This window comes from Aotus nancymaae, unplaced genomic scaffold (assembly GCF_030222135.1).
Source record: "Aotus nancymaae isolate 86718 unplaced genomic scaffold, 86718_ANA_hifiasm-v0.15.2.pri h1tg000057l, whole genome shotgun sequence".
Taxonomy (NCBI): Eukaryota; Metazoa; Chordata; class Mammalia; order Primates; family Aotidae; genus Aotus; species Aotus nancymaae.
This window is the reverse complement of record NW_026988471.1, coordinates 2,309,342-2,333,317: the sequence shown is the minus strand read 5'-3', so window position 1 is coordinate 2,333,317 and position 23,976 is coordinate 2,309,342. Positions and strand designations below refer to the sequence as shown.

Genomic DNA, 23,976 nt, shown 5'->3' with positions numbered 1-23,976 from the left:
TGATGCACCTCTCCCTGTGTCAATGTGTTCTCATGGTTCAACACCTGCCTATGAGTGAGAACATGCAGTGTTTGATTTTCTGTTCTAGTATCAGTTTGCTGAGAATGACAGTTTCCAGATTCATACATGTCCCTATAAAGGACACAAACTCATTGTTTTTTTATGGCTGCATAGTATTCCATGGTGTATATGTGCCACGTTTTCCTTGTCCAGTTTGTCACTGATGGGCATTTGGGTTGGTTCCAGGTCTTTGCTATTGTAAACAGTGCCGCAATGAACATACCTGTGCATGTGTCTTTATAATAGAATGATTTATAATCCTTTGGATATATACCCAGTAATGGGATTGCTGGGTCAAATGGAATTTCTATTTCTAGGTCCTTGAGGAATCGCCACACTGTCTTCCACAATGGTTGAACTAATTTACACTACCATCAACAGTATAAAAGTGTTTCTATTTCTCTACATCCTCTCCAGCATCTGTTGTCTCCAGATTTTTTTTAATGATCGCCATTCTAACTGGCATGAGATGGTATCTCAATAAGGTTTTGATTTGCATTTTTCTAATGACTAGTGATGATGACCATTTTTTCATATATTTGTTGGCCTCATATATATCTTCTTTTAAAAAGTGTCTGTTCATGTCCTTCACCCACTTTTGAATAGGTTTGTTCGTTTTTTTCTTGTAAAACTGTTTTAGTTCTTTGTAGATTTTTGATGTAAGTCCTTTGTCAGATGGGTAGATTGCAAAAATTTTTTCCCATTCTGTTGGTTGCCGGTTCACTCTAATGATTGTTTGTTTTGGTGTACAGAGCTCTGGATTTTAATTAGATCTCATTTGTCTATCTTGGCTTGTGTTGCCAATGCTTTTGGTGTTTTAGTCATGACGTCCTTGCCTATGCCTATGTCTTGAATGGTTTTGCCTAGGTTTTCTTCTAGAGTTTTTATGGTGTTAGGTCTTATGTTTAATCTTATGTTTATGGTGTTAGGTCTTATCTTTAATCCATCTGGAGTTAATTTTAGTATAAAGTGTCAGGAAGGGGTCCAGATTCTTTTTTCTGCACATGGCTAGCCACTTATCCCAACACCATTTATTAAACATGGAATCCTTTCCCCATTGCTTGTTTTTGTCAGGTTTGTCAAAGATCAGATGGTTGTAGATGTGTGGCATTGCCTCCAAGGCCTCTGTTCTGTTCCATTGTCTGTATCTTTGTTTTGGTACCAGTACCATGCTGTTTTGATTACTGTAGTCTTGTAGTATAGTTTGAAGTCAGGTAGCATGATGCCTCCAGCTTTGTTCTTTTTGCTTAGGATTGTCTTGGCTATGTGGGCTTGGTTCCATATGAAGTTTTTGGTGTTTTTTTTTCCAGTTCTGTGAAAAGGGTCATAGGAAGCTTGATGGGGATAGCGTTGAATCTATAAATTATTTTGGGCAGTATGGCTATTTTCATGATATTGATTGTTCCTAATCATGAACATGGAGTGTTTTTCCATCTGTTTGTGTCCTTTTTTATTTCCTTGAGCAGTGGTTCGTAGTTCTCCTTGAAGAGGTCCTTTATATCCTTTTTAAGTTGTATCCCTAGGTATTTTATTCTCTTTGTAGCAATTGTGAATGGGAGTTCACTCTTGATTTGGCTCTCTTTTAGTATGTTGTTGGTGTATAGGAATGCTTGTGACTTCTGCACATTGATTTTGCATCCTGAGACTTTGCTGAAGTTGCTTATCAGTTTAAGGAGATTTGGGCTGAGATGATGGGGTCTTCTAAATATACAATCACATCATCTGCAAATAGAGACAATTTGACTTCCTCTTTTCCTAATTGAATACCCTTTATTTCTTTTTCTTGACTGACTGCTCTGGCTAGAACTTCCAATACTATATTGAATAGGAGTGGTGAGAGAGGGTATCCATGTCTAGTGCCATATTTCAAAGGGAATGCTTCCAGTTTTTGCCCATTCAGTATGATATTGGCTATGGGTTTGTCATAGATAACTTTTATTATTTTGTGATATATTTCACTGATACCTAGTTTATTGAGAGTTTTTAGCATAAGGGGCTGTTGAATTTTGTTGAAAGCCTTCTCTGCATCTATTGAGATAATCTTGTGGTTTTTGTCTTTGGTTCTGTTTAAGTGGGGATTACATTTATAGAATTGTGTATGTTGAACCAGCCTTGCATCCCTGGGATGAAGCCTACTTGATCGTGATGGATAAGTTTTTTGATATGCTGTTGCAGTTGGTTTGCCAGTATTTTACTGGAGATTTTTGCGTCTATGTTCATCATGGATATTGGCCTGAAGTTTTCTTTTTTTTGTTGAGTCTCTGCTGGGTTTTGGTATCAGGATGATGTTGGTCTCATGAAAGGATTTGGGAAGGATGCCCGCTTTTTGGATTGTTTGGAACAGTTTCAGAAGGAATGGTACCAGCTCCTTTTTGTATGTCTGCTGGAATTTGGCTGTAAACCTATCTGGACCTGGGCTTTTCTTGGTTGGTAGTCTATTAATTGCTGCCTCAACTATGGCTCTTGTTATTAGTCTATTCAGGGTTTCAACTTTTTCCTGGTTTAGTCTTGGGAGGTTGCAAGTGTCCAGGAATTTATCCATTTCTTCCAGGTTTACTGGTTTATGTGCATAGAGTTGTTTGTAGTCATCTCTGATGGTAGTTTGTATTTCTGTGGAATTAGTAGTGATATCCCCTTTATCATTTTTTATTGCATCTATTTGATTCTTCTCGCCTTTCTTTTTTATTAATCTGGATAACGGTCTGTCTATTTTGTTGATCTTTTCAAAAAACCAGCTCCTGGATTTATTGATTTTTTTTGAAGTGTATTTTGTGTCTCTATCTCCTTCAGTTCTGCTCTGATCTTAGTTATTTCTTGTTTTCTGCTAGCTTTTGAGTTTTATTGATCTTGCTCCTCTAGCTCTTTCAATTTTGATTATAGGGTGTTGATTTTAGATCTCTTCTTGCTTCTCATGTGGGCATTTATTGCTATAAATTTCCCTCTAGACACTGCTTTAAGTGTGTCCCAGAGATTCTGGTATGTTGTGTCTTCATTCTCTTGGTTTCGAAGAACATGTTTATCTCTGCCTTCATTTCATTGTTTATCCAGTCAACATTCAAGAGCCAGTTGTTCACTTTTCATAAAGTAGTGTGGTTCTGAGTGTTTCTTAATCCTGAGTTCTAATTTGATTGCACCGTAGTCTGAGAGATTGTTTGTTATGATTTCCATTCTTTTGCATTTGCTGAGGAGTAATTTACTTCCAATTATGTGGTCAATTTTAGAGTAGGTGCGATGTGGTGCTGAGAAGAGTGTATATTCTGTTGATTTGGGGTGGAGAGTTCTGTAGATATCTATTAGGTTTGCTTGGTCCAGATCTGAGTTCAAGTCCTGGATATCCTTGTTAATTTTCTGTATCATTGATCTAATATTGACAGTGGAGTTTTAAAGTCTCCTTACAATTATTGTGTGGGAGTCTAAGTCTCTTTGTAGGTCATTAAGAACTTGCTTTATGTATCTGGGTGCTCCTGTATTGGGTGTGTACATATTTAGGATGGTTAGCTCTTCTTGTTGTATTGATCCTTTTGCCATTGTGTAATGCCCTTCTTTTTCTCTTTTGATTTTTGTTGGTTTAAAGTCTATTTTATCAGAGACTAGGATTGCAACTCCTGCTTTTCTTTGCTCTCCATTTGCTTGGTAAATCTTCCTCCATCCCTTTATTTTGAGCCTAGGTGTGTCGTTGCATGTGAGATGGGTTTCCTGAATCCAGCACACCGATGGGTTTTGACTTTTTATACAATTTGCCAGTCTGTGTCTTTTGATTGGGGCATTTAGCCCATTTACATTTAAGGTTAATATTGTTATGTGTGAGTTTGATCCTGACATTTTGATGCTAGCTGGTTGTTTTGCCCATTAGTTGATGCAGTTTCTTCATTTTGTCAATGATCTTTACCATTTGGTACATTTTTAGAGTGGCTGGTACTGTTTGTTCCTTTCTATATTTAGTGCTTCTTTCAGGAGCTCTTGTAAGGCTGGCCTGGTGGTGATGAAATCTCTCAGCAGTTGCTTGTTTGTAAAGGATTTTATTTCTCCTTTGCTTATGAAGCTTAGTTTGGCTGGATATGAAATTCTAGGTTGAAAGTTCTTTTCTTTAAGGATGTTGAATATCAGCCCTCACTCTCTTCTGCCTTATAGGGTTTCTGTAGAGAGATCCACTGTGAGTTTGATGGGCTTCCCTTTGTGGGTAACCTCACCTTTCTCTCTGGCTGCCCTTTGCATTACTTCCTTCATTTCAACCTTGGTGAATCTGACAGTTATGTGCCTTGGGGTTGCTCTTCTTGAAGAATATCTTTGTGGTGTTCTCTGTATTTCCTGGACTTGAATATTGCCTGCCTTGCTAGGTTGAAAAAGTTCTCCTGGATAATATCCTGAAGAGTGTTTTCCAGCTTGGATTCATTCTCTCTGTCACATTCAGGTACACCTATCAAACATAGATTAGGTCTTTTCACATAATCACATATTTCTTGGAGGCTTTGTTCATTTATTTTTACTCTTTTTTCTCTAATCTTGACTTCTCTTTTTATTTCATTGAGTTGATATTCAATCTCTGATATCCTTTCTCCTGCTTGGTCGATTCAGCTATTGAAACTTGTGTGTGCTTCATGAAGTTCTCGTGTTGTGTTTTTCAGCTCCATCAAGTCATTTATATTCTTCTCTAAGCTGCTTATTCTCATTAGCATTCTTCTAACCTTTTTTCAAGGTTCTTAGTTTCTTTGCATTGGGTTAGAACATGTTCTTTTAGGTCAGAGAAGTTTGCTATTACCCACCTTCTGAAGCCTGTTTCTGTCAATTCATTAGACTCATTCTCTAGTCAGCTTTGTTCCCTTGCTGATGAGGAGTTGTGATCCACTGGAGGAGAAGAGACATTCTGGTTTGGGGTGTTTTCATCCTTTTTGCACTGGCTTCTTCCCATCTTTGTGGATTTATCTGTCTGTGGTCTTTGTAGTTGGTGACTTTTGGATGAGGTCTCTGAGTGAATGTCCTTTTTGTTGATGTTGAAATTATTTCTTTCTGATTTTTAGTTTTTAGTTTTCCTTCTAACAGGCCCCTCTGCTGTAGGACTGCTGGAGGTCCACTCCAGAGCTTGCTTGTCTGGGGAATCACCTGTGGTGGCTGCGGAACAGTAAGGGTTGCTGCCAGTTTCTTCTCATGTTATCTTCATCCCAGAAGGGTACCCGCCAGATGTCAGCCTGAGCTCTCCTTTATGAGATGTCTCTTTGGATATACAGGAGTCAGGAGCTGCTTGAGGAGACAGTCTGTCCCTTACAGGAGCTCAAGTGCTGAGCTAGGAGCTTTCTTGTTTCATTCAGAGCTGCTGGGCAGGTACATTTAAGTCTGCTGCAGCAGAACTCATAATCACCTTTTTCCAAGGTGCTCTGTCCTGGGAAGGTGGGGCTTTATTTATAAGTTCCTGACATGCTGCTGCCTTTTTTCAGAGATTCCCTGCCCAGCAAAGAGTTAGTCTAGTTACAGTCTGCCAGAAGAGACATTGCTGAGCTTCCGTGGGCTCTTCCCAGCTGCAGCATGAACTTTCTTGCAGTTTTGTTTACAGAGGTACACTTAGAACTGCCTTGGTAATGGTGGTCTGCCTTAGTAATGGCGGACTGCCTCAGTAATGGTGGACTGCCTTGGTAATGGCTGATGCCCTTCTTCCCACTAAGCTGGATTGTCCCGGGTCCAGCTGTGCTTGCTGTGAAACTCTCATTCCAGAGTGTTTCAGATTGCTGGTCTTTGTAGGGGTGGGACCCGCTGAGCCAGATCACCTGGCTCCCTGTTTCAGCCCCCCTTTTTTTCAGTTGAATGGATGGCTCTGTATCCCAGGCATTCCAGGCACCAGTTTAAATGGCCACCCAGATTTGTGTGAGTTTTTGTGTGGAGACCCGCAGCACCAGCTGAAACAGCTGTGTTAGAAACTCGTGGCGTTTTTCAGCCTGGGAATCTCCTGGTCTGCAGGCAGTAAAAGCATTTGGAAATGCAGTGATCACTCACTCTCTGTGTTGTTCTCACTGGGAACTGCACTCCAGAGCTGTTCCTATTCAGTCTTCTTGGATCCCCACAAGAAAAAGCTTTAAGCTTTTCACTGTTCAGTATGATGTAAACTGTGGATTTGTCATATATGACTTTTATTGTGTTGAGGTATGTTCCTTTTATACCTAATTTGTTGAGAGATTTTATCATGAAGGGATGTTGAATTTTATTAAATTATTTTTACTAAATCTATTGAGATGATCATATGGTTTTTGTTCTTCATTCTATTGAATGATGTATCACATGTCTTGATGTGTGTATGTTGAACCATCCTTGCATCACTGGGATAAATCCCACTTGATCATGGTGTATCATTTTTTGATGTGCTGTTGGAGTTGGTTTATTAGTATTTTTTGGAGGATTTTTGAATCTATGTTTATTAGAGATATTGCCCTATAGTTTTCTTTTTTGTTGTGTCCTTGCCTAGTTTTGGTATGCTGGCTTCATAGAATGAGTTAGAAAAAAATTTCCTCCTCTTCATTTTTTTTGGAGTAGTTTGAGAAGAATTAATGTTAGTTCTTCTTTATATGTTTGGTAGAATTCAACAGTAAAGCCATCTAGTTCTGGGCTTTTCTTTGTTGGGGAAGTTTTTTTTTTTTTTTTTTAAATTACTGATTCCATGTCTACTATTATTGGTCTGTTTGGGTTTTCTGTTTCTTCTTGCTTAATCTTGGTAGGTTATATATGTTCAGGAACTTATCCATTTCCTCTAGGTTTTTAAAAAACCTTTTTTATTTCATTAATCTTTTGTGGGTAGTTTTGTATCTGTTTTGTTTAGTTCTTCTCTGATCATTATTATTTTTTTCTTCTACTCTTTTAGGGTTTTGTTTGTTTTTGCTTTTCCAATTTCTTGAGATGCATTGTTTGGTTATTTATTTAAAAATCTTTCTACTTTTATGAGGTAGGTGCTATCATTATAAATTTCCCAGTTAGTACTGCTTTTGTTTGTATATCAAAGGTTTTGGTGTATTGCATTTTTATTTTTGTTTGTTTCAAGACATTTTTTAATTTCCTTCTTAGTTTCTTCATATACCATTTGGTTAGTTAGTAACCTGTCAATTGAAAAATACATGTCAATTTCCATGTAACTATATAGTTTCCAAAGTTCCTCTTTTTCAGTTATTTCTAGTTTTATTCAAATGTGGCTTGAGAAGATAATTGATATGATTTTTATTTAAAAATTTTTTGAGATTTGTTTTGTGATCTAGAATATGGTCTATCCTCAAGACTGTTCCATGGGCCAATGAGAAAAATGTGTATTTTGCAGCTGTTGGATAAAATATTCTGTAAATATCTGCTAGATCCATTAAGTCTACAATACTGTTCAAGTCCAAAGTTTCTTTGCTAGTTTTCTACCTGGATGATCTGTCCAATGCTAAAATTGGGTGTTGATGTCCCCCAGCGAAGTGTTGGTGTCTACCTCTCTTTTTAGCTCCAATGTGTGTATTTTCTTATTGAATTGATGCCTTTGCCATTACATAATGACTTTTTTTTTTTTTTTACTACTGTATATTTTGTAAGAAATATGTATAGCTGCTGCTGCACACATTTGGCTTCCATTTGCACGGAATACCTTTTTCTATCTTTTCACTTTCAGTCAATATTTGTCTTTACAGGTAATGTGACTTTCCTGTGGGGAGCATATAGTAGGATATTATTTTTGTCCATTTATCCAGTATACATCTTTTAATTGGGAAATATGAACTCTGTACATTCAGGACTGTTATTGTTATGAGGACTTACTCCTGTTGTTTTTTAAATTGTTTTCTAAGTGTTTTTTATACACTTTGTTCCTTTCTTTTGCTCTTATTTTTTATCTTTTTGGTTTGATTTTTTTTGTAGTGATATTGTTTGATTCCTTTCTCTTTCTCATTTGTGTATCTGATTTACCAGTGAGTTTTATACTTTCATGTTTTTTTTATGATAATCGATATTGTTTTGCTTCCAGGTGTGGGATATTCTTAAAGATTTCTTGTAGGGATGGTCTAGTGGTGATGATTTTCCCCAGTTTTTGTTTGTCTGGGAAAGACTTTGTTTCTCATTCATTTCTGAAGGTTAGGTTTTCTGGGTTTAGTATTCTTGGTTAGGAGTTGCTTTCTTTCAACACTTTGAATATGTCATCCCATTTTCTCCTGGCATATGAAATTTCTGCTAAAAATGTCTAATGTGGCTGGGCATGGTGGCCCATGCCTGTAATCCCAGCACTTTGGGAGGCTGAGGCAGTTGGATCCCTTGAGGTCAGGAGTTCAAGGCCAGCCTGGCCAATGTGATGAAACCCTGTCTCTACTTAAAAAAAAATACAAAAATTACCCAGGCATACTGGTGTGTGCCTGTAATCCTAACTACTTCGGAGGCTGAGGCACAAGTATCACTTGAACCTAGGAGGTGGAGGTTGCAGTGAGCCCAGATTGCACCACTGCACTTGAGCCTGGGAAACAGAGTGAGACTCCATCTCAAAAACAAAAACAAAAACAAAAAAACCTAATGTTAGTTTGGTGAGAATTCCCTTATATGTGACTGGAAGCTTTTCTCTTGCTGGTTTTACAATTTTTTCTCAGTATTTGACTTTTGACAGTTTGACTGTGTGTGCTTTGAAGAGGACTTTATTGAGGGGGATAAACATATTTGGATTTCTTTGAGTTTCCTATGTTTAGATATCTTGATCTCTCCCAATACTTGGGAAATATTATTTCATGATACAGTTTTTCTTTGCTGTTTCCCATTTGTTAGAATATTGTAACTCCCACAATGTGAATATTAGTTTACTTTACAGTATCTCATATGTCATGTAGGCTTTCTTCATCCTTTTAAAATTTGTAATTATTTTTTATTGTCTTACTGGATCATTCAAAAGATAAATTATTTACCTTCAAATTCAGAACGTTTTTCTTTTGCTTGATGTAGTTTACTGTTGAAGCTCTCACTATATTTTTAATTTACTTCATTAAACTCTTCAGTTCCAAGATTTGTTTTATTCTTTCTATGATATCTATCTCTTTGTTTTTGAATTTTTTTCATTTCATGAATTGTTTTCCTGATTTCTTTGTATTGTATACCTGTGTTTTATCTCACTGAGTTTCCTTAAAATCATTGTTTTGAATTCCTTTTCAGGCGTTTTATACATTTTCTTTTCTTTGGTGCATGTTACTGGAGAATTATTGTGCTCCTTGGAGGTGTCATGTTTCCTTGCTTTTTGTTTCTTTGTCCTTACATTAATCTAGTGCATCTAGATGCATCTAGTGTAACAGTTGATTAATCAAGTTTTGTGGAATAGATTTTGTAGGGAAAGACTTTTTCTTGTAGATCTGTCTATACAGTTGGTTGGGTAGAGTGCTGTGGTTTTGGTCCTGGGTGAATGCAGTGGTGGTATCTCCATAAGATTTCTTTGGCTCTAATTAATGTCAGCAGCATCTGTGAGTTCATCAGTGTCTTAGGCTGCATTTGTTTGTACATTTCTTTCTGTGGAGCATTTTTTCTGGGGACAGGGACATCAGGTGGGCCAGTCCTTAGGTCCCTGAATGGCACATGCAGGCACTGGTGGTGGCAGCAGTGGGGCCAAAGCAGGTTGGTACTCATATTCCTGGGTGGCATGCACAGGTGTGTGGTGACCTCACTGTTAGAGAGGCAGAGTTGCTATTGGCAACTGCAGACCCAGGAAGGTGAATCTCAGGCTCTGGAAAGCACATGTTTTGGCTTTTTATTTGTCCTGGGAGCAGTCTCCTGATGTGCTGGGCCACTTATTCCCTTCAGTGTAGGGTGCTGTGTGGACTTCAGTGCCAGAGACCCAACACCAGGGTTGTGCCACTGAGTTCAGCTGGTGGTTGCAATGTTGTCGCCCTCTGGGTGGAGGTGAGGGAATGTCAGCTGGGCCTCAGGGATGTGGAGATGCAGGGGTTACTAACCCCCGGGGCAGGATGACTCTGGTGGTGGCTCTGCTCTCAAAATGGCACCCTACTGCAGCTGTCTGGGTCCTGCAGGCCTGCGGGAAGGGGGTTCCCAGTGTGGATTCCCTTTCTAGGACAATGCAGTAGCATGGACTCCTGGGACCTTCCTATACTGGGTTCAGGGCTTGTGAAGGCTGAGGGGCTCTCCTGTAGCAGCATTGCAGGTGTCTGTGGTGGAAATGAGGGCTGTTTGGACCCCTTGCTTATATTTTCCCCACAATAGGGATTCCTGGTTAGCTGTGAGTTGATCGCAGGTCCCAGCCAGCTGTGTTTCTTCCCTCTCTGTGCTGTCTTCTTGAGTTTCTGTGCCTTAGAAGGTCTTTGCCATTCCCTTGATGAATTCCAGTGTTCTCCTTTAGATCCTCTGTTTGACATGTGGTTACCCATTTGTAGTTTTGGTCCTTCTTTGTGAAGGAGGTGAGTGCCGGGTGCCTCTAGCCAGCCATCTTGATGACCTCTATTTTCATTACTTTTTTTCTCATTGATCAGTCAGCATTTATTTATCCTGAAGACCTTCTCTTCAGGTAATTTTAGTATCAGGATAGATTAATAGATTCTTTTTTTAAAAAAATTGATTTAAATAATTACAATCCATTCTTTTATTATTTTGATGTTTAAATTACTCAAATTCAGTCAATGGGACTCTCTTCAATTTGGGTTCTGGGTCCTTTTTAGAAGTCCAAATCATTTTTTTGAGAACTAAATAGTGTCTTTAAAAATTATACTTTTCTATGTTTCTGGCTGGCTTGTATAACTGATTTTTCTATATTGACCTTGCAGCCAGTGACCCTGCTGAACTTTTCTATAGTTCTAATATGGTAACTGGAAATTTAAGACATTTTCTAGTTTGATAACCATATATTTATACATAATGACAATTGAATTTTATTCTTTTTCAATTATCTTTTTTTTTTTTTTTTTTTAGTTATTGAGATGGCTAGAACCATCTATATAAGGCTAATTCTATGTAAGAAAAAGATGTGCAGGCATTAACTTCTTCCTGACTTCAAAGTTTCAACATTAAATTTGTTTGTTCTGGCTTATTAATTGCTATCCTTTCTCCAAGTATGGAAAGTCTCTCCCTTTCTCTCTCTCTCTCTCTCTCTCTCAAAGTTAAAAAATAACTAATGGGGGCTGGGCGCGGTGGCTCACGCCTGTAATCCCAGCACTTTGGGAGGCCGAGGCGGGTGGATCATGAGGTCAAGAGATCGAGACCATCCCGGTCAACATGGTGAAACCCTGTCTCTACTGAAAATACAAAAAATTAGCTGGGCATGGTGGCGCGTGCCTGTAATCCCAGCTACTCAGGAGGCTGAGGCAGGAGAATTGCCTGAACCCAGGAGGCGGAGGTTGCGGTGAGCCGAGATCGCACCATTGCACTCCAGCCTGGGTAACAAGAGCGAAACTCCGTCTCAAAAATAAATAAATAAATAAAAAATAAAAAAATAACTAATGGGTTTTGAATTTTATCCATTTGTTCTGCATATGTTAAGATGATTACAAGTGTTTTCTCCTTTAATAGCTTAATGTGGTAAATTATAATAATATCTTTATAATGTGCACCATCCCTGCATTATTGATATAAACCTTATTTGATATCTTTTATTATACTTTCACATTTAGTTTGGCAATATTTTATTCAGCCTTTTGCATTTACATATGAGATTAGCTTACATTTTTCCTTTCTTATGTTTCTCTTTTTCCAATATCTACTTGCCTGAAATCATTTGCATTTTCATGGTTTGTGTATTCTCTTCTTGAATGTATGGAAATGGGTGTTATACTTACCTGGATCTGTTTCGTCTGGGAGGTGGAGGAAAGTAGGAGGAGTTTAAAACACACACTAAATTTCCTTAGTGAATGTACCTCCATTCAATCATCTAGGACTTTAGTAGCATCAGCAGCCATAACATTCACAAGAGCCCTCCAGTGTAGGTCCCAGCCATACAGGGTCACATGGCAAAGGAGGAAGAATATGGAAAAGTTGCGTCCCATAGCCCAGGTGACGCTCAGAAGCAGGGAGCCGTGCAGCCTGGACCCCAGAGGGCTCTCTGTCTTGGCCATGTGTTCCTGCCTCAGTGTCATTACTTCTCCTCATGTTCCCCATCACTCACAGTTTCTTTGCAAGCTGTGAGCAGGTACTCAGTGCTGAGGAGGGAGTGGTGAGTTCTGAGGTCTCACCACTTGGGGTGGAAAAGATGTGTGGCAGGGCTTTGTCATGCTGGTTGCTGTTTGCTTCCCTTTAGGTCTCTACGAAGTGGGCACATCTAGCACTGTGAGGATTAACCTCCTGCCCAGGACTGCCTAAGATTTTCATTTCAACTCTTGTCAGCCAGCATTCCCTTATTATCCTCACAGAAATCTTGCTTTCTCTGCCCCAGCCTATATTACCAGCTTGCTGATGCTGACAAGGGAGGGGGATGAGCCTTACTCCTCAGGATGCTGTAGCTCTCCCCGCTGTAGAAGGTGTGTGCGTGTGTGACAGCATGTGTTTGTGTGAGCATGTGTGTGTGCATGTGCATGTGAGACTGTGTGTGCACATGTGAGCGTGTGAGTGTGTGTGCACGTGAGTGTGTGAGTGTGTATGTGCATGTGAGCATGTGAGAGTGTGTGAGAGCATGTGAGAGTGTGCAAGTATGGGAGTGTGTGCATGTGTAAGAATCAGTATGTGAGTGTGTAAGTATATGTGCATGTGTGCACATCTATGTATATATTTGTGTATGCATGTGGGCATTCTCATGTATGCAGGTGGAAGGGTATGTGTGCACATGTGCAACTGTGTGCATTTGTGATGGTGTGCACATGTGATATGAGTGGGGATGAGTTCGAGTGCATGTGAGTGCATTTGTATGTGTGAATGTGCATTTGTGTGTATAAGTGCATTTGTGTGTGAATATGTATTTGTGAGTCTGTGCACGTGTGATATATGAAATGAAAATTTAGTGAAAATTTTCAATTCAGGGATAAATGATACAATTTTGGTGAGAAATTGGTGCTTTCTGCCTTCTGCCCTGAGGCTAAAATCATCCCACATACCTTTCATCATGTGAATTCATTTGAGTGCATGTGAGTGTGCATTTGTGAGTGTGTGTATGTGTGAATGTGCATTTGTATGTGTAAGTGCATTTGTGTGTATGCATTTGTGAATGCACATGTGAGTTCATTTGTGTGCTTGAGTGTGCATGTGTGTATGTGTGATTGTGCATTTGCAAGTATGTGTATGTGTAAGTGTGCATTCGTGTGTGAGTGTGCATTTGTGAATGTGTACACGTGTGATATATGAGGGTGTGTGAGTTCATTTGTGTGAAAGTGTGAGTGTGCATTTGCGTGTGTGTATGTGTGTGTGTGAGTGTGGATTTGTGTGTTGAGTGTGCCTGTGGCTGTGGCAGGGGAGTCAGAGGCAAGCCCTGCTTGGTGAGTTTGTCCCTCACTACACCCTTTCACAAGCTTCTGCCCCACTAACCAGGTCACCAATTGTCCTGGGAACCCGCCCTCCCTCTCCTGGATTCTCGCCTCTGTTTCTGCTGCTCTTTGTGTCAGCAAAGTCTCTGCTGTCCTCGCCCAGCTATGAGTTGAATCTTCTTTTCTTCAGGATCCAGATGAGATGCCTTGTTCTCCTTCACATAGCTCAGTCGGGGATAAACATTTCCTCCTCTTTTAGACTTAGCACATCTGACTTGAATTATACATGTGAACAGCAGAGCCTCCTGTAGGATATGGAATATGACTTATTTATCTTTCTATTTCCCCCAATAATGCTCTCCACCCCAGCACTGAAGACAGTGTCTGGCACGGAGAAGGTGCTCAATAATTATTTATTAAAATCGGATAATTCCTGCCTCTCCTTTTTGGTATGTTTAGTGAAAATCTTCAATTCAGGGATAAATGATACAATCTTGGTGAGAAATTGGCGCTTTCTGCCTATGCCCTGAGGCTAAAATCATCCCATCCCACATCCCTTTCATCATCCGTCTTTCTGTCTCCCTGACTTGAGCGGGCATCCCTCACCTCCCACCCCCGCTCTGCAGCTCTGACATGGGCTTCTGCACCATTCCTGCCTCCTTCAGCTGAATGCACACACACAGGATCATTCACAAACCCTGGGCAGGGTTTTATGCGATGCCCAGATCCGGATGCTAACATGACTTCAGCTGCATCCTCATGCATGCCACGCGTTCTGGGAGAATTAGTGGAGGGCTAGAGAAATGATTCCTAACCCCTGCCATGCCTTGAATTATCCCAAAGGAGGCTGGGAGTTTGCAAAACAAAGTTAATTGCAATTCGTGGTAATCACACACATATTTAATGCTACACAACTCTTTGAGTCTAAGATAAATGTTGCGAAAATCGAAGTGTCAGAACTCTAGGAAGATTGGGATACAGGGCAATTGAATTATTCTTCTCCAAAAAAGGAAAAAAAAAAGGCTTATGAAATCATATGACTTTACATACTTGAAAGTCAAATAAGCCTGTGTGCTGTGGTGAAGACCTCAGGGAATGGGGTTGCCTCTGACACCCTCCAGTGTTGAGAGCCTTGGGCAACCTTCCTGAGCCTGGGTTTCCCTGACTCTCAGGTTCTTTCGGCTCCGAAATCCCACACCACACTATTGGTTTAGATTTGTATATTATAATGGTGGTATTCAATCCCATTTGCATTTACTTGGTACCTACAGTATGCCAGGTTTCTGGAAGCACTGATAACATGGATAGTTTATGTGACACCTAAAAATGTAGAGACAGCTGCCTGCTTCTTTGCTCATTTCTCTTTTTTTCTGGCAGAGCCACTTTTCTCATATTCTTGCCTACCAGCCCCCAGGCACCAGGTGCCTGAGAAATGTCTCTCTAAACTCACAGCTGCCATCGGTTCTGCTTTAAGCATGTTGTTTGCTTTATTTCCTCATAAGGACCCACAGAGGCATGGGGACAGCTATTGTTCCCACTTGTTGGGAGAGGAGAGTGAGGCACAGAGGAGTTTCATGGGTCCCAGCTGCTTCCACCCCAGTCTCTGACTCGGCATGGAGAATGGTCCACACCTCGCCACAGCTACAGGTCACATTTCCTCGTGTAACTTAAGCCGAGCTGGACCTTGGAACTCACACTTGATTCCATCCCTGCCTCTGCTGAATGGCCTTCTTTCCGCTGTGGATATCCTTAGGGTCCACCATCTGCAGGCCACAAAACCTTCCTGCTCGCCTCCTGAGCTGGAAACATCTTCCTTCCCTGCATGCCCAGCGCCACCCTCCATTCTCCTGGAGCAGTTTGTGCTCCAGGCTTTGTATCAGAATCATTCTCATAGGTCTGTTGGCTCCCATCCTAGACTGTCAGTTTCTTCAAGGTAAGGCACCAATCTAAGTGATTGTCCGAATGGAGACCCTTTTGGGGGGGAGCGAGAGTGCTATTGATAAGTGCTTCCGAGTAGCAGGTGGAGTCTGGGACTGTCCTAGGCAAACCGTGCCGTCTAGACACCCAAATTAAGGGGAGGACATGGAGCATGTCACGGCATCTCTGTACCTCCCACGGCTCTTAGAACACAGCTGAAAATACTGTAATTATAACACAAGTGCTGAATACAGGGAAGAAGGAGCATGCTGCCATTACGTGGAGGGTGCCTTTTTATATCGCTTGTCCTTACTGTGCATGGAGCATTGTCTGCACCCATGAGGGGAGCATGCCTTGTTGCAATTATTGTTTTCAGCTGTTAAAGAAACAGGAGACACCCACAGTCAACAGGGAGATGGCGTTTTCCATAATGAGGGGATTTCCATTTCAACATCTTGGACAGTGGAAATGAGAACTGACTGATCGCTTGATGTCCACAAGAGCACATCAGCAGACTCTTGGAGCATAGCGACAGGGGAGCCAGAGGAGTCTCTCAGTCCAAAGACCCCATTTTCTGATAAGAAAACTATAGCCTAGAGATAGGATGAGGAGCTCAGACCTTCTGACTTCTGAAAAGGTACATTTCCTGCTAAAACTCTCCAATAAAAAGATAAAGTTAGTTGTATTCTAATATAATGGATTATGGTGATGGGATGTTAATGCCAATCACTCAGTGCCTTTCTGTTTGGGGAAATAACTTGAAGAAACATTGATTAAAATTTTTCTTTTTGCACTTAGCATGTAGAGAAGACGAGAGTCAGGGAACACTACTTGAAGTATAACTCATACAACTTAGCAGAAGAAATTATTCCAGTCCATTTCTGAGCCATGAAACTCCTGACTAGACTCAAATTTCCTAGAGAATGTGGTGTGTGTGTGTGCGTTTATACACTGCCTTCGCAGTGAATCAAACATGCTATGAACGCTCATGTATCTTTTCAATATAAAGTGATTTGCCTTCCATTTCTGATGAAGACAGTCACACCCTAAGTGGGCCTCTCCTTATGCTGCCCAGACGCATTTTAAATCACATCACTGGACCCAGCACAGCTTGACAGGAGCCAGAAGTCACTGTTGAGTTATATATCAAGTGACATAAATCATGCCAACCTCTTTTTGCTTCCTGTGGGGAAGAGACTCATATGACCGGAACTGACCTGCCGCTTAGGGTTTTCAAGAGAAAGGCCTTGGAGTGAGTGGTGCAGGGAGCCCGCCCTCTTCTTTCTGGGCAGGTTTTCAGTTCGCACATTCCTGTGCACAGGAGCCAGGTGCCCACCTTTGTCCTCCGCCTCGCCCATCGCTGACCCAGGCAGGAATCCAGGTGTGTCCAGTTCTAGGAATGCCACCAGTTGGATAATCACATTCTCCAAGTTTCTGACCTATATGGGTCCTGTAGTAGGGTCAGTAGGGAAACATTCAAAGATAATGGGTTATGGCAGCTCTCCCTCCAGGAAGTCAGCAGGAACTGGAGACAGGACATACTTACTTTTTTCTTTAAACTATAAAAGTAACACAGGAGAATTCAAGTTGAAGGTGATGGAGAGAAGCTAAACCTTAGAATGATTGTCCCAATACCACAGAAAATACAAGTAGAAAACAGCAAGCACGTTCACTAGCAGCAATCAGACATTCAGCCTTCCTCAGACATTTTGAGCTGGGAGGCTCAGTGAAGGGGCAGAGCTCAGCACAGCTGTGTGATGGCTCCCACTGTGCCTGCCCCCACCCATCCCGAAGTAGAGCAATTAAAGGTGACTAAATAAAATGTTAGAATTTCACCACATGCTTAATTTGGAGGGAGGCCAACTGTGCGGGTGAGTCAGCAGTTTGTTCTAGGACTAATGTGAATATTGGTGCAGAACCCCAGAAAAATTAAAGGGGTAACAGTGGATAAATTTCACACATCCTCACACTGAGAAGGCATTTTGAATCCTAAGCAGGATGAATAAAGACAAACGTAGCTAAGAATCCTACAGTAACAATAGTAAGGACAAAAAGAATCGTGAAAACGGAGAGACAGAGCGAGAGAGACAGAGAATCGGAGAGAGAAAGAGAGTAAGAGAGAAAGAACCCCAGATAACCTACAAAGGAATAAAAACAAAGCGACCTCCCCATTACCACCCACAGGACAGCTGGTGGTGGAAGACTGTGGACTGTCTTCAGTGAGTTAAGAACAGACTGGCAATGCTGTACCAGCTGACTGTCATTCAAAGTGAGGGCAACATGAACAGCATTTTCAGACACATTAAATGTCCTTGCTAATAAAAAAGAACAACTAGAGGATACGCTCCAGCAAGAAGACGAGCACACCTAGACGGGAAGAAGCGTCAGAAGGAAGCAATAGCAACTAAATACACGAGAAAAGAAGTTTTATGTGAGGAATGCGAGTCCTTTTCATTATCAGCCCCAGAGAGACTTTAAAATGAGGCAGGAGCCAGGCCCTGCTTCTTCTTCCCTTGAGCTGTGCGTGCCTTTCAAAACTGCCTGCTTTTGCTACAGGTTGCTATGAATTAACCTAATAATACCGTGCTGGACATTATGACCCATATCCTGTGGACTAACAATGTGTAGGCGATCACTAGTTAGCACCATTCCCGTAAACCAGTTAGATTCCTGACAGACCATTGCATCACTCCATTCCCTGTTCCCTTTTGCCTTCAAAAGTCTGTTTGTAACTGCGCGAATCCGAGCGTAGATTTAGGCAGCTTGAGTCCGTGCTCCTGGGTGCGGTCCTCAAGCTTGCCCCGTATCAACTGTTCACTGACATTCATGCTGCCTCCACTTCTTCCTGTTGGGTCAACATGAGTAAAATTGTGTTGCTGTGAAAATGTCATAGGTATTTTTTCATAATTTTAAAGCAAGATGGATTGAAAATACATATTAGATAATAGTAATGTGAAATTTGGGCGTGGGATTTTGTAGGAAAATAGTGGGTTCATGTAAGTTTTTGTTTGGTGAGAGTGTATGAAAATCGACTATATTTTGTTAGAAAATGCAAAAAAATGCAAGTTGGAAAAAAGGTAACCACTAAAATAATAGAATGGAATATAATACTTTAAGGGAGGTGGACAAAAAATACGGGTTGATAATGATTTACCTAACAGAGGCAGAAAAGAAGAAATACAGTAGAAAAATTAAAAACAGTGCATGGAGAACACAGAATACGGTGGTAGAAATTCATCAGTAACCACAGTAACTGAAAACAGATAAAATGCACTTCTTAAAAGACAGAGACTTGGTATTGAAAAAATCCTTCTACAGGCAATTTGTAAGACATGCTTAGAACACAATTACACTTAAAGGTTGAGGATAAAATCTTAGGAAAATGCATACGGAAAAATATCGGCTGAAACAAAATTAATATAGCTATGTTACGGAATGAAGTATATTTTTAGGAAAAGTTATGCATGTAATAGATGATGAAAGCAATAATCTGTCAGTAACTTACTGCAATTACAACCTTGTATGTGCCTAACTTTGTAGTCTTGTGAGCTATATGACGTAACACAACAGAATTGCATGTACAAGTTGAAAACTCAGTAATCAGAGTGGGAGTAATTACTAAGGCTTATTGATAGATGAGGGTGACAAAAAGTGATGAAACTGTAGATGATTTAAATAATACAACTAATATTGATTGTATACACACACTTGCAAACAACAAATAATACATATATTCATTAATCAATAGAAGATCAAAAAATTCATAAGTGGGTCACAAAAGAATTCTCAATAAATGCAAGAGATTTATATAATAAAGGCCATCATCGCTGACAGCGGGACAATGCAATTAGAGATAAAACGTGAGATGCTATTCTGTCCCCCAAGTCACACATTTGAAAACCAACCTTATCATTATGAAAAACCCTAATGCTTATGATTCCATTTGCCTCTGTGTGCACACATGTACATGAGCGCATGTGCATAAGAACATGGGAATGTGGTATATGAAGGATAATTGTCAACACAGAAGATAGTCACTTCAGAGTGGTGACATTCAGGTACTTTTAAAAATATCCTTCATTATGCTTTTATTTAGTCATTGTTTTTCTGTGGAACATGGTTTATGTCTATTGTAGATATAGATATAGACTGACATGTATCTATTTATATTTAAATTTATATCTATTATAAATAAATAGAATTTTTATTGTGACTATAATTCTAAATAATTTTAAAAATTAAATTGAATAAAAAGTGAAATTCATTGTGTTGAACAGTAACAAATGCACTATGCATCTAAATAGCAAAGGAAAGTTCTTAGTTTTAAATACAAATGTTTAAAATTATGAATTAATAGACTTCATTTAAAGAAAATAAACAATTGAATAATTTCAAATCACAGAGGGGAGCAGAGCAAATGTAAAAGTGAGGGGAATACAATAGAAAATAACGAATCACTAGAGATGGCTTAAAAAGTCGTTTTTCCTAAAATAAAAATAAAAACGATTTAAATTAAAAGAGAAACTGCAGGCAAAGTGGTATGAGAAACACACAAACGCACACAGGATAGAACTACAAATTAGATGGAAGTGAACAAGAAAGAGAGAATACAGGCATGCCTCACTTTGTGTGGCTCCCACAGGCAGGAATTCATTAATGAGGTTGGTTCAGTAGTATCTGTTCCCACAGACACACAAATACGAACCTTCATGGGATGTGGTGGACAGTGGCTTTTATTTGCCTACTTGTCTGAGTCAAGGACACTTTAATTCATATTGGGTTCCTCTATCCTGTGTGAAATTTTAGAGGGTGTAGGGAGAACTGCTGGGTGACCTGAGAGAGAGTTTGCTGACACAATTGTCACTCTAGTTTGTGTGTTCGTGTTTGGATATTTGATCAGCGTAAAGCTTGAATTGATCACAGTCTCTTCCTTTCTCCGTCATCCCTGTTGGTAAATCACATTATTCAGATGCCCTCCCTCCATTGTCTTTTGAGCCTGAATTAGTGAGCATGGCTAACATCTGAAGAAGTCACACAGGGAGCGGGGTTGGGGCGGTGGAAATCGGAGACCAGAACAAACGCATCTCCACGTATCCTGGCAGGCAAGCTTGTGCATCCTCAGGAACGCCCTCCCGAGAGAGAACTCGCCCATGAATCTTTCAAGGATTTCTGTCTACTATTGATTTGTGGCCTGTCAGCATCCAACCGGTTAATTTAATTTGATGCAAAAACATAAGGAACTGAGAGTGAACCCAGTATGTCTGGGCAGGGAGGTGGGGCAGAACGTGGTCAGTATCTGAGAAAACCTCACCACCTGCTGGCGGGGAGAAGCGTGGAGGCAGCTCACAGCATCCCTCTGGTTCTGTGGGAAGTCATGTTCACTTATAAGGTTTCGAGAGAGGGAAAAGTTTTTTTGTCTAAAATGATGACTCAAGTTATGAATTACATTATTAATATATAGAAAAATCGGAATTAAGAAATCCATGACCATATTCAGGCAAAATGTTGATCACAAATTTCTGACAGTTTATTTTTCAAATATACTTAGTTTTTTTTTTTTTTTTTTTTTTTTAAGTGAGTTTTTGCCCCACTGCTTTTTCTTCCTCTTCCATCTCCCAAAGCTCCCAGCTGGAGCAGAGGGGCTGTTCTAATACTCCAGACTCATTGAGTCCAAACTCCAGAGGAAATTTGCACACTCTCATCAGCAGGTGGGTGAGTGTGCAGCGTCTTTCTTCTCAGGTTTACACCATGTATTTTTCAGTTACTTCATAGAGATTTTTTTTTGTTTCAAAAACACCAATAGTAAAGAAATTCGACGTGACTGAAAGTTACACCATTCCTTGGCATTGCTGTTGCTCTCTTCTTTCAAACCAGGGATGGCTCTCATGACATCAGTCCCCAAACCAGGCTGGGCTTTCATAAAGAACCTTGTGTTTGTTGAAGGAAAAAACTCTCCTGACAAAAAATGGTATCAAATTCTCATTTAAAGACATGACAATATGTTTGCGCTGATAGCAATGTTACGTGCAGACAAAGGCGTGGCTCATAAACATAACCGCTCGATCCTCCAAACTCTGGTTTGAGAGACGTTTTTTTTCTATGCAGGTACTGCCGCTGGCTTAGTATCCAGCAGTGTCACCTCTGACCACTGAAGTTTGAGGGCAGAGATGCTGGCATACTTCTGGGAGAGTTTTGTTGCTCTTAAAATCTTGTTTTGTAAGATAACGCATTTCTATTCTTAAGCTGTTTTGAGTTGTTTGAGTTTTTATAGCCTGAACTATACAACTTAATATGTATAGATGTCATATAATTTATTCAGCATTCAGATTGTTTTTAGATTTTTATTTTTTCCTCATGAACAATTTCACATTTGATTTCTGTGTGTGTGTGTGTGTGTGTGTGTGTATACATACCATGCACACATACACATTCACACATATCTATACGTAGGTGTGTACATGCCTCTCTGCATACACATGTCGGGGCTTTGAAAAAGATCTCACTAGCTGGGCGTGGTGGCAGATGCCTGTAAGCCCAGCTACTTGGGAGGCTGAGGCAGGAGAATCGCTTGAACCTGGGGGTGGAGGTTGCAGTGAGCAGAGATTGTGCCACTTCACTCCAGCCTGGATGAAAGAGCGAGACTCTTTTTTTTTCTTTGGAAAAAAAAAAAGATCCCATTAGGCATATGGGCAGGTGAAAGGCCGTATGCAATGTTGAGTTGAATGAATGTTGGCAGATCAGTCTCCAAGGTTGTCCTCTGATCAGCAAATCTGGTTGTGTTCATTTGCCTGCAATTGCATCAGTCCTGGAATCAGTCAAGATTTTAAAGATATGGGTTCATCTGATCTTTTTGGATTCCTGGAGCAGTTAGATGTCTTTTCATGGGATCATATCTATCAGTTGAATTTCCTCTGTCTTGAATTGCCTATTCATAGATTTTGTCCATCTGTCTTGGGTTGAATTCCACTCTTAATACTTACTGTTTCCTATTTTATAGGTATGTCTTTGGATAAATGCTTGTGTAAAAGAAAATTACCATTCAAGAAGAAAATTAATTCTTAGCAAAAATTTGGAATTTTCTTCCTTTGTGTACTGAAGGATTACATCTTATCCATTTGAAATTCAGACCAAGTTTCTATTTAATAAAATTATTATATAATTATAAAATATTAATTAAAATAATTTTACTATATTATATTTTATCTCTGGTAAATATATTAGCATTGGAAAGAGTGGAGAATATTTTTAAAATAATTGTTTTAGGTAATATATTTTAATTATAAACAAAATTACAGATTTTCTTTGCAGTGAACAATTTTATATTATGAATACTTCATTTTGGTTTTCCAGTGTGACATACCATTCATGCCCATAATTAGATTTCTCAAAGCTGACACTTGTTTCTGAATCTTTATGCTTTTTAAGGGAATACCTACTCAGAGACAATTCGAATTAATCGGTTGTGACTGACTTAAACAAAGCCTAATTGCCTCATTGCGGGTGCTTGTTTGTCTAACAAACCTGAATGAGGCCCATGGCCCGCAGCCCCTCCTGGGGTGTTTTACGCTGTGTCACTGGGGCTGCTGTGATTGGTCATTTGGAGCCTGGGCATCCGCTGTTCATGGGTCACTGGCTGGCTTTTCCTATTTTGGAGAAAATAAATGAGAGTGTTCTTCTTGGCAGATGATGATATTCCCAAATTTCCTTCTCAATATGCAGAATGAAATGGATTGTTAAATGGAATCCACTGGGAATTGAATTCTTTTTGTCATTCTTTTCTTCAAGAGTGCACCTTGCACTCTGACAGAAATTGTTCATTAATCCCCACAGAATGACCAATTTCCCAGTGCAGTCACTCAAGGGTACTACAGCTATAAAAAATTCCCAGAGACCTTGGCTGCCATTAATTGCTTGCTGTGGCTTTCGTTAGGCTGTGCGTCTCCACAAAGGACTCCAAGTCCCTGCTCATCACCAGCTCTAGGTTTTTGCTTTTATTGTTATTATTGTTGTTATTTTTTACAAAATTATGAACAATACCTTTTAAGCACTGTGAGGCTGAGACAGAATTTTCAGGGCATAAAATGGCCACAGCCTGGAAAGCTCCATTGTCAGTATCGGAGTTGAGCCACCCATGGGGTGATGTCGGATAAAGTAGGAGGCAGCTTGGGGAGCAGGTTGTATGTTTAATTCTGATAATTCTGAATATTAGAAAGGCAAGTGGCTCCAGAGAAAGTGGAATCTAGGGTCAAATCTTAGGAAAGAAAGTGAGATTCATTTGAGAATACAGTAAAGGAAAGGACTGGTTGGTGACCATGGTGAGAGCTCACTTAGAGGCAGCAGTAGGGAAGTCTTGGCTTTCCTCGGCTGTGACGTGCGCGGGGTCATGCAGAGCTTCTGGAGGGTCAGTCATGGTGGAACCAAGCTCTGGAGAATAGATGGATGAAGGCCCAGTGACATGAAATATGGCCGGGCTAGACAACTAAAATAAGGAAATTTTCTTAGCACCTGTTTCTTGGAATAGCAAAATATTTCCTCTCCAGGACTGTGGCTCCCACTGAATAAATTGCAGTGCTTCAATCCCAGGAAGGCAGGATTAAAGCTGCAGACTCGAGGTAAAACCCCAGCTCTG

At 40.1% G+C, this 23,976-nt stretch overlaps 1 pseudogene; it reads right to left on the bottom strand.

Annotated features, from left to right (window-relative positions):
• The window catches only part of LOC105726759 (zinc finger protein 532-like), a 28,890-nt pseudogene extending 5,133 nt beyond the window's left edge, over positions 1 to 23,757 (bottom strand).
• Between the last annotated feature and the right edge of the window lie 219 nt (positions 23,758 to 23,976).